Raw genomic sequence first — 16,149 nt, forward strand, 5'->3', positions numbered from 1 at the left:
CCCCTTCTTGACAACAAGCCGTCCTCGATTTAAGCTTAGCTGGTGGACAAGTTGTCGGTAGTAGCCAACATTGCTCCTCTTCTTAAAATTTAACCTGTTGCTTTATTACAAAACTTAGAGATTTTGACATGACAACATTATCGCTATTGGTGTCCTCTAGTTGATCATATTTTTGCACAATGAAAGGACATTTTAGAGTTGAACAAATATAAACACGATGCACCATATACTCTCCTTTACAATTATATTTGTCAATAAAGTGACATGTACATCTAGATAACCATGGCAATCCTACACAATTAAATTTCTCCTCCAAACTACTCAGAGCACATAGTGTCTCAAACTCAATATACCCCAAAGTATTTAGAGAAGACAACAATTTTAGTTCATCTTGTTCAGTGGCAATTGGAAGCAATTGTTTATTTTTAGCACAAGTATTTGGTTCTAAAACAAAAGAATCATTCTCATTCACTGGTTGCGGCATATTAATAATCATATCACTATCACACAACTCTTCTCTATCGCAAAGATCAGTAGAACATTCGCCATGTGTCAAAGGTAAATCAATAGAAGATTTTAGTATAGAATTATTAGCATCATTGGTGGAAAAAATCAGCACATCAAGAGAGCTCTTACCTGATACATTTACCTGTTCTTTCTTAGTCACCTTGTCCTCTTTTTGGGATATGTGCTGCAAAATATTAGTTCCAACAAGAGGCAAAGCACTATCTCTATTTTGTAAAAATTTAGATTTAGATGACGGTATTGTAACATCTGAAATAGCCCATTCTTTTCTAAAAGGCTCATTTTTTCTTCTCTCTGCTCTCATGAGATCTTCTCTTAAAATTTTAGTAGCAGTCATAGGTATAAAAGTAATTTTTCTACCATTATATCTGAGCAAATATTTATTAGTAGTTGTGTTGTGCAAAACATTATTTTCAGATATCCATAGCTTGCCTAGCAATAATTGACATGCTTGCATAGGTACTATATCAAATTCTGCACTGTCCTTATAAAGACCAATTGAAAACTCAATATGAGCAATTTCAGTTACCTTTATCTTATCCCAAGAATTTACCCATTGCATGTAATATGGATGTGGATGTGACTGTGTGGTCAGACCAAGCTTCTCAACCATCTCTAAGCTTGCAAGGTTGTTGCAAGTCTCACCATCAATCATAACACGACAACGTCGTTCCTTCACAACAAAGTATGTTTGAAATAAGTTGTTGAACTGGTTTTGCTCTGCCTTCTCCATTTGAGAACTGAGCACGCGCTGTGCAAACTCTGTAGTACATGCGGGAGGTGACGGTGATGATGTTGTTGTAGCAGCGGAGGAGGAAGGTTGTGTGCACGCTCTAGTGACCGCTTTTGCAATTATTTCATCCATCCTTGTAGTCAGTCGGTCCATGATGTCCTGCATTTCACACTTAAAAAGAAATTCGTTGTTTGTCATTGTTAGCAATCAAAATAAATGCCCTATCAACTATTTATTGGTCAGTGGAATCACACTCTCACACGTTTTACCAAGTTTTTACAAGGTTCTTACCAACGCAAAGCAGTGGACGGTATAACCGGTGGCTGGTTCGAGATACCTGTAGGGTGTGACACCAAGATTGCAAGGGTCTTTTTCTGTACCGATCTGAAGTATATGTGGAGCTTGGGAGGCACGCAAAAGAACAAATATGTATATGTGGCACACAAGTCAGTGACAGACAACAATATTAAATAAATATCCAGAGCACTTGTCCTAGTTGCTGGCCTATACGTGTTTCTATCACCAGTTGTGATAAACAAGAGAGGAAACAAGGATGAAAGGAAACAAGTATCAAAGGTAGCAACGGATGTGAATAAGGCAAAAGGTATCACAAACAATAGAGCTATTGAGTGTTCCTTATGTGCTCCTTTTCGATATCTTCTAGTCTCTTTTACTATTTTTTTCTTTTATTTTTTTTGTCCAATCTTTTTTTCTTGCTTTTTCTCTTTTGATATTTTTTTCTCAGCAAGGAGCACACAAGAATAAACCACAAAAAAATTGAGCTCAATTGAATAAAAGATGTGGCCTATAGAAAATTAGGACTGTGCTCTAAAAAGCATAACAAAACTTGTGGGCCCAAAAACTTAAGGGAGAATGGTGTTCTTACCCATGTCTAATAAGCTAATTGTGATTTTACCCTTCCTTTTTTAACTTTGTATTTTTACCCTTGTTATTTTGAACTGAATGATCCGTTTACTCCTGCTTTTAACGCCCGTCAGATGGACATGGATTAAACCAATTAAAAAAATTCTAAATCAGAAAAACAAAGGCCAAATGACCATAGTGCCCCTTATCCTTGTCTCATCGTCACAAACGCATAGGGCGTCGTCGCTCACGTCGGCTTGGGCGCGGCTTTTCCAGCGACGGCGACTGCAGAAGCACCAGGGGAGGGGAGGCCACGACTCCAGGTTCGGGCGTAGGGAGGGATGCTTCCAAGATCCCCGCCACGTCGCCGCGCGCCACCGTGGCGCCCGTGCCGCCGGTCATGCCAAGGGAGCTCGCGCAGACCAGGTTCGCCGACGCCGAGGCCGCGGCCGCGCCGGAGAGCCCCAAGCACGAGGCGGCCGCCGTGACGGTGCAGAAGGTGTACAAGAGCTTCCGCACGCGCCGCCGCCTCGCCGACTGCGCCGTCGTCATCGAGCAGAGCTGGTGCGTGCGCCGCCCTTCCTACACATAATACTTCTTCTGCCTCTTCTTCCAGAATCCGCGTCCGCATTGCGCCGTGTTCGTGTGCTTGCTAGACGCTGACCCGTGCGTCTCGATCGATGCGATTCCTGCAGGTGGGAGCTGCTGGACTTCGCGCTGCTCAGGAGGAGCTCCGTCTCCTTCTTTGACATCAAGAGGCAGGAATCGGCGGTGTCCAAGTGGGCGAGGGCAAGAACCAGAGCTGCCAAGGTTCGGTTCGCATCATCTCCAGCCTGTCCAAAAGCTGTCTTCTCTCAGCATTCCCAGTTCTTCCGATATGAGATTATTACTAACGGCATTCGCAAATCACACCAAATTCAGGTTGGCAAAGGGTTGTCCAAGGATGAGAAGGCCCAGAAACTTGCTCTGCAGCACTGGCTGGAAGCTGTGAGTATTTAGATATATTGCTGTCAGTTAGGCGCCATGTGAAGCACTGAAACTCTGAAATTTGACGAACAGATTGACCCGCGCCACCGGTACGGTCATAACCTTCACTATTACTACGACTGCTGGCTGAGGTGCGAGAGCAAGGAGCCATTCTTCTACTGGTTAGTGTCCTTATCTGAACTGAACATGACATTTTTATCTTCTTCTAGATATTTCATCAGCTATTGAAAATCTGACTTTCTTGTGCTTGCCTTGTTCAGGCTGGACGTTGGAGAAGGCAAGGAAATCAATCTCGAGCGGTGTCCTCGATTGAAGCTTCTGAGCCAGTGCATCAAGTACCTTGGTCCGGTAAGCCTACACAAATTATTTGGAGATGGTATCTCGAGAGACTGCCTGCTGAAAAAAAATCAGAAAATAATGATCCAAGCTGTATTTGTGCAGAAAGAAAGACGAGAGTATGAGATTGTGATTGAGGATGGCAAGTTTATGTTCAAGAAGAGCAGGCAAATCCTCGACACATCCGGTGGACCAAGAGATGCCAAGTGGATCTTTGTTCTAAGCACATCCAAGAATCTGTATGTTGGACAGGTAATTTTCAGCCGCCTTGGTGCTGCCAATAACACAAAGTAGCTTCTTGGATCACCATCTCATCATGTAACTAAGACTGTCCATGAATCCCAATTGCAGAAGAAAAAGGGCACTCTTCAGAGATGTGCCATGCTTCAAAATTTTTGCCTGTTGTATTCAGCATTCTAAACTGTTCCGACGTCAATGCCGCAGATCAGCCCAGATGAAGACGACGAGGAGTTCTGGAGCAGGCTCAGAAGCATCCCCTCCGACTGCTGCGCCGCTGCTGACAAACTTGAACAAGATCAACAGGCCGCAGCTCAAGAAACCAACCCTTGCCAGGCACCTCAAGAAGCCACTGAATCGACCACACCTGACGAAGTCTCCCAGCAGGAAGAAACAAGCAAGAGTCTCAGTCCCACTGCAAGTGTCACGAGGCAAGATTCAACCGAGGACGCCGAGACCTCAACGTCCGGCCACCGTGCTCTGTCCGAAGATAGTCAAGAGGAGAACAACGCTGCCGCCGCCGCCGCCGACAATACGGCTGTGCCGAGGGAGAAGATCCTGCAGAGGATCAGCTCGAAGAAGGAGACCAAGTCGTACCAGCTGGGGAAGCAGGTGTCCTTCAAGTGGACCACGGGCGCGGGGCCCCGGATAGTGTGCGTCCGGGACTACCCGTCGGAGCTCCAGCTCCGGGCGCTGGAGCAGGTGCACCTGTCAGGTGGGAGAGAATTTGTTGAAGTGAAGGAATTTGGAGTGCCAGATATTTTGAAATCAATGGCCTGGTGTGGTGATAACATATGTCTTGGAATCAGGCGGGAATATATGATAATAAATAGCATGACTGGGGCACTAACAGAAGTGTTTTCTTCTGGGAGGATCGCTCCTCCTTTAGTTGTGCCTCTTCCTACTGGGGAACTGATCCTTGGCAAGGTATAATACTTCAATTTTCGTGATGCTGTGTCCAATTCCTGTCCCATTTCATAAATCTGTTAGATGGCAGATCTTTTTTTTGGTTCCAAAGTGACATTATTCTATGCTTTACGAGAAGAGTGGCAGCTGTTCTAACAATGTACTTATTTCCATTTTCTAATTTTAGTTGAGCGAATTCTGAGGGTTAAGTTTATTTCTGGAGTGTTTGAGCATCCATTTTCAGACCAATCTCTACTGGACATAGTTGGCTGTAAGGTAACATGCTTCTGGTTTCTTTCAAACTTCTATTGTTCATTTGTCCTTATAAAAAATAGAGTGACTGGGTACTTCAATTGTTCATTTGAACTAGCATGGATATAATTGTTCTGAAAGAAGTGATGATTATTTTGAGTGAAGTAACCTTCTTGGTTCTGAAGAAACTGTTTATTGTTTAGGAACTACAGCTGTAAACTGTCTCTTGGCCATGGACGTCGGCGCCGACTTCAGGAGGTTTCACCGAGAGAAGGCGGCAGCGTCTAGGGCTATGCCGACGCTGGACACACGGAAACACGGCGGAGTCCAGTCCACTGTCTACATATGAATCGATCTCTGTAGCATCTTATGTAATCTCCCATCCCAGCATTATGAACCTTTTGGTCCCAAAATTTTGAATATTTATCGATATTAAATCTGAGTTCAAATAATTGCAAGTTGTGCCAAATATGTTTAACCAAATTTAATCAATTGTCAGCATACAATAAAAAGTCTAATTCCAAATCAGGGTAAAATCACAATTAGGCATAACAAACAGGGGCAAAATCGCATGGGCATTCATGTCCTTTTGTACAAAGTTTAACACCGTTAGGGGTGGATGATGGAGCAGGGGTAAACTGGTGCTTCGTGAATGGCACAGTAGGAGTAAATTCACAAAGTCAAAAAAATAGGGACAAAATCACAATTTTGATACAAAACAAGGGTACAAACGCAAGATCCCCAAAACTTAATTTTCCTAATCAAATTTCATAAATCTAATTTTTGCGAACCCAGCTATGCTGGGATGAAATAGATCTAAAATTTTCTGGCGTTCTCCGTAGATATAAAATTTTTCCCGTTTCGAGTTCGAATGCAAAAGTTATGACTATTTTAAGGAAGCTGCTCGAATCAGGGATTTAGTGGACACAAGATGCAAACCGATGGTGATACGGAATAGCGGCGGGTGGGGGTATCAACACAAAGTAGAAAAGAACACAATCTAAACCAGCAACAAGACTTTGACCTAGGACACAAACTCAACAAAGCGGACTCTGAAACTGAATCATGCAAAGGCTATAGCGCTGATGGTTATAGGATAGGAAACAAATATGGCATTGGACTATGGGATAAAAGCAAAAACACTCGAACTAAGGGTAAGATGCGAACTTGACGGTATACCTGAAGCTCTGATTACCACTTAATGGAGACGGGGATCCCGATCTTCCGTCAGGTGATGGTAACTATCGTTGTGGCGGAGAATGACACACCGATCCGGCTTTAGATCGAAAGATCGAACCCTGCAATCTTAGCACCACAGCTCCTCTGGTTATCAACCAAGTCACGGACCAGGTTGACCTCGCCAAGAAGGCTAATCCCTGCCCGCGCAATGAAGAACACAAGCAAGAATAAGAAAGAACGCAACCAAATTACAGATGAAAGATTAATCTCACGAGTTGGGGTCTCACAAACCGAAGAACGGCGAAACTGTTTCTTGAGAGAATAATCTAAGCAAAACCCAAACCCTAAAGTAGGTGATGGCTACTGATTATATAGCCTAAGGGACGTCCAAGGATCCCTCTTCACGTCCTAAAGGTGTTCCAACACGTTACAAGGCCCAACGGCCCAAAAGATGACGACACAACGTCGTGATAGATTCTGGATGTCAACTTGTTTCAACGATTTCCATTGATTCTGATGGAATTTTAATGTGGGACCACTTTCATTGGTTTCCTTATGAAATTATCTTTCCATCCATATGTGGATCATCAAAAACGGAGTTCAGATGCGTCCTGGGCGTCCATTTTATTGCAGACTGGTCCTGACGGCCGAGGCAGACTCGAACTCGGATTGGACTGGGCCTCTGGCTTGGCTTGAATGTCCTTTCTGGCCTCCTAAGGTGGTGGACAAGGAGGAGGACATCTAAGGCCATCTCTTAGGCGTTCTCCATCTTCTTGGGGCATGCTCCAACTTGGGCCTGGGTCCCAAGGATGTCTAACAAGCCCACGACGACAGTGTAGCTCCTGCCAGAAATAGTGACAGAATATAGTGGTGATTTGGAGGCCTTGCCGACGTGATATTGAGATGGAACTAGATCTATTTGAAAGCTTATCAAACAAGCTTTCCATCAAGTGCTCATTGACCTCGATCGCACTCCGAATGGATGATTTATGGCTTTCTCAATGAGGTACTGTCGGGCTGCCGACGAACCGAAAGTTCAACTTTGATGAACTTCCATTATGAAACACATTTGAACCTACAATCAAATAGTGACATGTACATGTGGAACCAAGTGAATTATAACCAAAGCCACTATACAATTGTAGGAATGAGCGCACCTTATAATCATTGTTCGTATCCGAAGGTGCCATGTCCTCATCAACTACCCCACACACGTAAGTGGTTTAGTGAGGGTACTCTTTCTGTCCACAACTCATACGGTGTTTTGGGCATCGACTTATTTGGTACTCTATTGAGAATATGAATCGCGGTTTTTAACGCCTCCATCCACAGGCTCAACGGTAAGGTAGAGTAACTTATCATACTACGCACCGTATCCATCAGGGTACGATTACGCCTTTTAGCTACTCCATTCTGCTGAGGTTCGCCCGGTGTAGAATACTGGGCTACTATGCTATTCTCCTATAAGAACTTTGCAAAAGGTCTAGGAACTTGGTCATATAGGGTATTCCGACCGTAGTACTCTCCCTCACGGTCGGACCTGACTATCTTAATATTTAAATTGTGTTGGTTTTAACTTCTGCCTTAAATATCTTAAATTTATCTAATACTTCTGTTCTTTCTTTGATTAGATAAATATAGCCATATTGAGAGTAATCATCTGTGAATGTTATGAACGAATCATAACCATCCACACTCTTCACAGGTAACGGACCATAGATATCTGTGTGAATAATCTATAAATTCCTGCTCTTCGTTTGGTATCTTTCTTAATTTTCTTTACATACTTTCCTTTTATGCATTCTCTGCATTGTTCTAAATCTAAGAGCTCCAATGGAGGAAGAATATCATTCTTAACTAGTCTTTCTATTCTCCTCCTCGAAATATGGCCTAAACGACAGTGCTATAATTTCGACAATACATCGTGAGCTCTCTTTCGTTTTCTATTTACATCCGCAGACAAGAATACATTCTTATTATCGCACGCAACATTCCCATCATCGCATACAACATTCACATCATCAAGTAGTGATAACAAATAAAGCTCATTTGTAAGATAGCAAGACCAACACATGTATTATTAAATATTATCTTACATTTACCATTTCTAAAATGATAATCATATCTATCATTGTCCAAGCATGAAACACTAATCAAGTTTCTCTGTAGAGAGGGAACATATAGTACATCTCTAACTAAAAATATGAAATCATCAGCAAGCTCTAGAGAAAAATCACCAACGGCTTCAACATCTGTTCGGACTCCATTTGCAACGTTAATGTGTCTTTCGCTTCTTTGCGTAGTCCTCGTCGAACGGAATTTCTGTAAAGAATTAGCAACATGAACAGTTGCACTTGAGTCAATCCACCAAGTAGATTTTGAATACTGTACATACAGGGATTCATTTATAAATGTAATAATGTTATCACATTTCTTTGCCATGATCATCTTCAAGTAATCGGGATAATCTTTCTTATAATGTCATGTCTTCTTGCAATAGTGACACCGGTCTTTCTCTACTGTGAACTTGTTCTGCTGAGGCTGATGTAGCATGGGACCCTTTCCCTTTGGCTTTGAGGAGAAGTTAGCATTATTATTCTTTTTTGTTGTCTTTCACATAATTGATAGTGCCATCATTGGCAGCTTTCATTCTCTCCTCCTCTTGCACACACATAGCCATGAGCCTCTCCATGTCCCACTTCTCGGGCTGTATGTTGTAGTTGACAACAAAAGTGTCAAACTGTAACACCCCGGTGTTATGCCTGCATTTAGGCACTGCTAATCATACATATCGTGCATCATCAAGCATCCTAATCATACCTGCATAATCTTGCATATAACAACTGAAACATTACTTCGAAACATACGAAACATGTTTGTGAAACGTAAATGATGCATACACTTATTAGAGTTGTTTTGCTCTGATTCTGGCTTGCTAGTTGAGTAGAAACTGTTGGTTATGCTTGTGAATCATCTAGAATTGTTTAGCATAATTTTTGGAGCAAGGTTTGTATTTAAATTAATTCAAAATTTTGCTTCCAAAATAATTTCCAAAATTTAGGGTTTTGAGTTAAAATTTAACTTTGACTTTATAATTTAAAATCTAGATAGAATTGGACTTTGGTCATAAAAGCAAAGTTGTAAGGAATTAAATTCTAATCAACTTTCATTTTCGGTCCATTTTCAAAAGATGTCATTTTTTTTGCTCAAAATGATATTTGAAAAACTGGTATTGAAAAATTCTTGAAAATATAATTGAAAAAGGATTTTTCCTCCTTCGTGGGCCTTGCGCCTTGTTTCTGGCCCGCCTGCCGAAGCCGGCCTGGCCCGCGTCCCCGCCAGCCGCGCGCCTCGCGCATCTCCCACGCCGGCCCGCAGCTCCCCGGCCTAGCCCAGCTCCGCGCTCTGGCCCATCTCCCGCGCGCCACGCCGTTCCCCTGCTGGTCGCCGCGCCACGCCACGACCGCGGCAGAGGACGTCCGCCGCGTGGCGACCGCATGCCGGCGTCGCCCGCCGTGCGTCAGCCGCGGCCTGACACCGCGCCCACGCGCCGGCCTTCACCTGCTGATGCCCGCGCACTCGCTCACTCGCGCCCACGCTTCCTCTCCTCCCCCTCCTGAGCCGAGAGCTCGAGCTCCGCCCTCGCCGCGCCCGCCGCTCCGCCGGCGTCGAGCTCTCGCACCGCCGCGCCATTTTCCGATTGCTCGCGCCCACAGCTCCGTCTCGCCTTCCCTCGGCTCACGCTCGCGCTTGCGCCGCCTTCCGAGCCCTGGGTGAGTTTCCCCGCGCCTCGCCACCGACGTCCATGGCGCCGCCGTGCTTGGCCGCCGTGGAGCGCCCTTTTCCTCCCCTTCTCAGCCGTGCTTAGCTGCCTGCTCGCTTTCGCCATTGCCTCGCACACCTCCTGCGCTCGCTTGCTTGCGCTGCCGTGGCCGGAGACGGCTGCCGGCCGCTGGCCGAGCCGCGCCGCCGCGCCAGCGCGCGCCCCGGCGAGTCACCCTGCCTCGGCTGGCCAGGCCGAGCCAGGTCGTGGGCTGACGCCCTGTTGGGCCGTCTCCCCTCCCTCGTGCTCGGGCCGCGCAGGCCGGTGATGGCCGTGGGCCAGCTGTTCCCCATGGGCCGGCCCAGTATTTCTTAAATGAATTGATTTCCATTTATTAATTGTTATTTGAAATCTGAAATGGTTTGAAAAATGTTTGGATGGTCAAACTTGCTCCAAATTTGTTGAAACAAATTTTGCTAGGTTCCTTATCATCAGACCTACTTGGGAAAATTTTTGCATGTCATGTTTGGGATACTTTTCTGTAGGATTTTATTTAATCATGGATATTGCTGATAACTTGAAAAATATGTAGAAAAATCTATAATCTGCAGAAAAATATGATTTCAAGTTTGTTAATCTTCTTAGGTCATGTACTTCCTAGGAAAAATATGTTTCATGCATGTGCTGTGGAAAACTTTGGAGGTGTAGTTCAAGTGCCTTTAATGGCTGATTTTTGTTATTTTTGCTAGAGAGCAAACTTTGTATAAAACATGCATGTGGTAATTTTTGGACAATCATTATATGCTATTAAGAACCTAGGAAAAATACTAATTCTATTGTTTGACACTTTTCATAGTACAAAGTAATTTCATGCTCATTTTTATGCTATAGCTTGTCATTTTTGTGTAGGGTAGTTTACTTATCCAAATGCCATGAAATTTTTATGGTAGTTTGTTTAGGATAGTATTAGGCTACTGTAATTTTCTCAGATTTTTAGGAGCATCAGAAATGTATGTTGCTATTCAAACCTATTATTATTTAGGGTTTAAGCAAGTGTTGCTTTAAGTGTGATTAAGAAATTAGTAAAACTTTGGTGTATCTTTGAAGCATTTCATAAGATATGTTGATTTAACATATTAGTAGTAGAAGAGAATGCAGTAGATGACATGTGCTTGTAGTATAGTTTCTTGGATGATGTTGACTACCTTACATTTAAACATATCCATTGCATTCATCTCCTTCGATGCACCGTTTGCATAATCACTTACGCGCATTGCATCATACAGGATCGCAAACCGAGAACTCAGTTGTCATACCCGAGGAGCCCGAGGAGCAGTTCGAGGTGCAGCAGCAGGAAGTGCCAGAAGCCGACGAGGAGGACGTTGAGGAGCTTCCGGAGTGCCCCGATCACCGTTCGAGCTCTTTCGAGAGAGGCAAGCCCCGGAGCATTTTTCTCCCGGTTTGCAATTATTTAATTTAATGCTTTACTTAATTGATGCATTACGTTCAGGAGTTGTTTGCAACTGTTGCTGCATTATACCTTGCTTACCTTTGTTATACTATATCCTTGTTACCCTGGTATCCGCAGTCGAGTCAATGCTTAGCTGGCTTAGACCGGTAGAAGTCGGGTGATTTCCTGTCACCTGCGAGCTATAGGTGGTTACCTGGATCTGCTTGGATGACTATGAAGTCATGGTATAACTAAGTGTTAAATGAAGTTGAGACCGGACGGAGACTTACAGAGTTTTGGACTGTAGTGTTTCCGTCTGTGTCGATTAAGGACCGACCGTTGTTGGGCCTCGAGTCATGTTGAACGCATGTCTTACATTTAGCTGGCCGGATAAAGTACCTTCCGACCGCGAAGCTGGGAGATTTTTCGGGCCGAGTAGATTGCCCGCAACGCACTGTACCGGAGCAGGTGTGGTAGGACACGGGGGCGGGATGATAAGACCAAAGTGCAGTCGGTTGGCCCCCGGGTACATGTGGTTCCTGGCAAACTCGAGATTCCTGGAAAGTTGACTCGGTGATCAATATCTCACTTTAGCGGGTGAGTGAGGTTTGTGTAAGGAATAAATCACCAGCTGGTTAGGAATCGATTCGAATCGCCATCGCTCCTGGATAGTGAGCACTTGACTTGAGTTACTTCATCGTAGTAAATGTTATGGAACACTTGGACAGTTATAATGAATATGACAGTAAGAAAGTTGTTTAATGATCATGGGTTATCATTATCTGCTTAATCACATATTTACTCTAGTATAGGTGCAAACCTAGTTGACAGGTTAATAAGAATTAACTTGGCAATAATGCTTTTAGAAAGGTTCTCGAAATGCTAAAAATGCTTCTTTTTGCAAATGAGTCAGCTACCCTACTATAAAGCCCTTCATAATCCTTGGTGTCATTTATTTTCGGTTATGTCGGGTAAGTCTGGCTGAGTACCTTCTCGTACTCAGGGTTTTATTTCCACTTGTTGTAGATGGGCAGATGTATTACGGCTACTGTATCAACTGCCTTTATCCTGCGATGGGTGATGCTTAGGACCATGGGCATGGTCATTCCTTACGTCTCATCTGATGCTTTTGTTGGAGATGATCATTCACTGGCACTGTATTTAAACTCCGCGTGAGTGTGTGTGTGGTTTGAACAAATGACTTCCGCTACTTTTATTCGAACTGGTTTGTAATAACTATGTTTAAACTCTGATGTATCTGAGATCGCGAACTTTTATGTAATATGTGATGGTGACCGCTAAACTTATTACGATCGTGGCTGGGACACGAGTTGGTTTGAAATCCTTCGTGATTTCACGGACTACCGGGTTATACGGGCTTAAGTTTGCTCAATCGTCTGCTCTGGTGGATGATTTTCTTACTTAATTTCGTATAATTGGTCGGTTCTGTCACAGCTGGTATCAGAGCATGGTTTAGCGTGTTACTCTTCACAAGTGTATTTAAAACAAAAAGGCATTTGGAAAACGTGATTTTTAAAAACTATAAAGTGTGCCAGTGATCATATCCTTTATGCCCAGTTAAGGACCTTAGGTGGCTTAATTAAGTACTGACTGGGGTTCTTGCATCATATTTCTCTTTTGTCGCTCATACGGCGTGCTATTGTATGAGTGCCACTTGTTTGAGTGGTAATGAATGGATCATTTGCCTCTACGCCTCGGTAAGTGTGAGTTGTGAGAGCATGATCGGATACACCGCCGATCTAGGGTGAATGCTTATATGATGCTAGAATAATTGCATGTTCTACGCATGTTTTACAAAGGTATCCCATGTATGGGTCTTCCGTCTGTGGAGGCGATGCCGTCAATAGGACGATGGTTCGGGTAGTTACTACCGTTGTACACGTATCTGGGGATCCGTGTAGAGCGTGTAGATAAAAATTTTACTGCTTTTATGCATTCATTGGGAATTGGGCTGAAATGAATCTTCTGTAGGTACATAACAATGCTATCGTGTAGAACGTATTAGCTACGTATTTGAGAGATCGTTATTATGCCACCGAATTCGTCGTTAGAAATTATTATTTCCTAAGTTTGTGAGAACGTACGGCACGTACATACATCATGTTACTTGTGCATCTCATTCATCTCATGCATTCCTCCCCTTATAAATTGATTATCTCATTTTGATAAAAGTTGTATCACCTAAAATATGTTTCCCTGGGGTAATAAGAGAACTTTTGCTACAGATGGCCCGCACGAAGCAGACCGCCCGTAAGTCCACCGGAGGAAGAGCACCTCGACGTCCGTTGGCCCTAAGGGAGCACCGCACCACGGACACCTTCTTGAGCGAATTTGGCATGCCGACTTTGCTTTGGAGAGTGCTCCATGATGTGGGGTACCCAGAGGGTCAAGAGCCGGTGTACTCTTGGAATGAGAACCAGTTAGCAGATGATGGACTTGCAGTGGTGGAGATCACGGTTCCTGCTCTTGGTGATGCTCCAGATTGGGATGGTTGGCATTTGGAGTTTGAGGGTCGCACTCTAGCTGAGGGTGCAGAGGGAGCAGCCTTCCGTGTCCTCAGGGACATTATGAACAGATTTCCCAGTGAGCTTGCAGCAGCTCTAGCTGGTACTTTTCCTAGGGATGATCCTCGTGATGCCATTTGGGTTCAGCCTCCGGGAAGTGCATTGGTCAGAGGTCCAGCTGAGGGGCAGGCTAGCGACAACCAGGCAATGAGTGCTATGTTCGCCGCCATCAGAGCGTATGAGGGTCTCGAGAGTACCTACTGGACTTTGACTGGCTTGCGTAGTGAGGATAAGCTCAAAAGGAAGAAGCAGAAGAAGAGACAGGCACGAGCTATAGCTAGCTTGCAGGAGCAGTTGGCTGATATGAACTTACAGCAAGATCAAGCGGTTGACAGAGGTGACAGAGCTATGCAGCGAGTGCATACGTTGACTCAAGCCAACAACAATGCAGACCGCATGATTGAACAGCTGGTTCAAGAAAGGAATGAAGCCTGGAACATAAGAAACCTTCTGCTGCAGAGGGTCGATGAGCTAGAGGAATACAACGGCTACTTGCACGAGGAGTTTCATGCGCTCTACAATGGGGTTGGCCCATATGCTCCACCGAACGTCGCTGGCATGGACGTTGACAACGACAATGAGAACGAGCCTGCAGTTTCACCTGGGGGCGATGGTGACATCTCTGATCCCGACGATGGCCCCGAGGAGTAGGCTAGTTGCTTTGCGCTAGTATCTAGGTCTTGTCGTGATGACCTTTCTTTTGTTGGCATGTAATCTATCGTGTGTTGCTTCGAACGTATGAGACTTGGCATACGGTTGGAACTTGATTTTTGAATGCGATATCTGAACGCATAAAAAGTCCAGTGTATGTATGCTGGCAATGTGATTGTATGGACGCAATGTTTGCCGTTGAAGTAATTCAATTAAGTGCTGTTGTTTTAATTGGAATGCGATTGTTGTGCCTCTGTTTTTATTGTATGAATTTATTCTCTCCAGTAAATTCAGTATGGCATAATTTTTCCTTCACTCGCAATTATTACAGCGTCACTCAATCGTACTTGTTGCTGAAATATGCAGATGACAAACACTCGCCGAACCACGTATGAGGCCGCTGAGCCCGGTGCCAACGGTGCGGGGACCGGTGGTGGTGGTGGTGGTGGAAACCACAGCAACAACAATGAACCTCCCCATGAACCACATTTGCCACCTCCTCCCCCGTTTACCCCCGAGATGTTTCTCGCACAGCTGCTCGAGAGTCAGCGCAACGTGGAACAATCTCAGAAGAACATGGAGGATCTTCTTCGAACCATCGCCAACAACGTTCAACGTGGTAATAATCAAGGTGGTGGCATGGGAGTGAACCAATATAGCAGCTTCAAAGATTTCATGGACACCAGGCCACCAGTATTCAAGGAAGCAACAGAGCCACTCGATGCTGAGGAATGGATCAACACGATGGAAGATAAATTCCGTGTGTTGAGGATGACTGAGGTTCTGAAAACGGAGTATGCTGCACTTCAATTGCAAGGACCGGCGGGAATGTGGTGGAAGCACCATCGCACCACCTTCCCTCCAAATGCTCAAATTTCTTGGAGAGAGTTTGCTGAGGCCTTCCGTGGAGTCTATATTCCACCCGGGCTGACCGAGATGAAGTTGGGAGAGTTTCTGACATTAAACCAGGGCACCAAAACCGTGACGCAATACCTGCATGCCTTAAACAACTTGTGTCGCTATGCTCCCGACATGGTTGACACAGATGCTAAAAGGATAGCCAGTTTTAAGAGGGGTCTTAATCCAAAAATGATGAAGCATGTTGGTACCAACAACCGCGTCAGATTCAACGACTTCATCAGCGACTGTCTGAAGCAGGAGAAGAATAACAACGCCAGCACCGCAGCCAAGACACGCAAGAGAGCCTTTGAAGGTGGGCCGTCTCAAGCTAGGGCACCTATGGGAGGTCGTCCTCCTTATCGCCCATCGGCACCTGGCGCTAGATTCAGGCCACCTCAGCCAAGAAGTCAGAATTTCCGTGGACCTCAAAAGCCGTACAAGATGGCAGTACAACCCAACAAAGCAGCCGCAACTGCGGTATAAGGCAGTTCCAAGGGAGCTGTGGGATCTGCCGGGACAGTAAGAGGACCTTGCTATAACTGTGATCAGCCCGGTCATTTCTCGAGGTTTTGTCCATACCCGCCCAAGAAGAAGCAGCAGACTTATAATGCTAGAGTGCATAGTACAACAGTGGATGAAATTCCAGAGGGAGAGCCCGTCACTGCTGGTAAGTTTCCTGTCAACGAAAACACTGCAGTTGTTCTATTTGATTCTGGATCATCACATTCTTTTATGAGTCAAACATTTGCACAGAAACATGGACAACTATGCACAGAATTGG

At 44.7% G+C, this 16,149-nt stretch overlaps 2 pseudogenes; both read left to right on the top strand.

The window, feature by feature from the left end:
• LOC136499388 (protein argonaute 18-like) overlaps positions 1-16,149 on the top strand; it is a 37,316-nt pseudogene that overhangs the window by 7,463 nt on the left and 13,704 nt on the right.
• On the top strand, positions 2,373-5,276 carry LOC136465884 (IQ domain-containing protein IQM2-like; annotated as a pseudogene).

This window comes from Miscanthus floridulus, chromosome 1, assembly GCF_019320115.1.
Source record: "Miscanthus floridulus cultivar M001 chromosome 1, ASM1932011v1, whole genome shotgun sequence".
NCBI classification, from domain to species: domain Eukaryota; kingdom Viridiplantae; phylum Streptophyta; class Magnoliopsida; order Poales; family Poaceae; genus Miscanthus; species Miscanthus floridulus.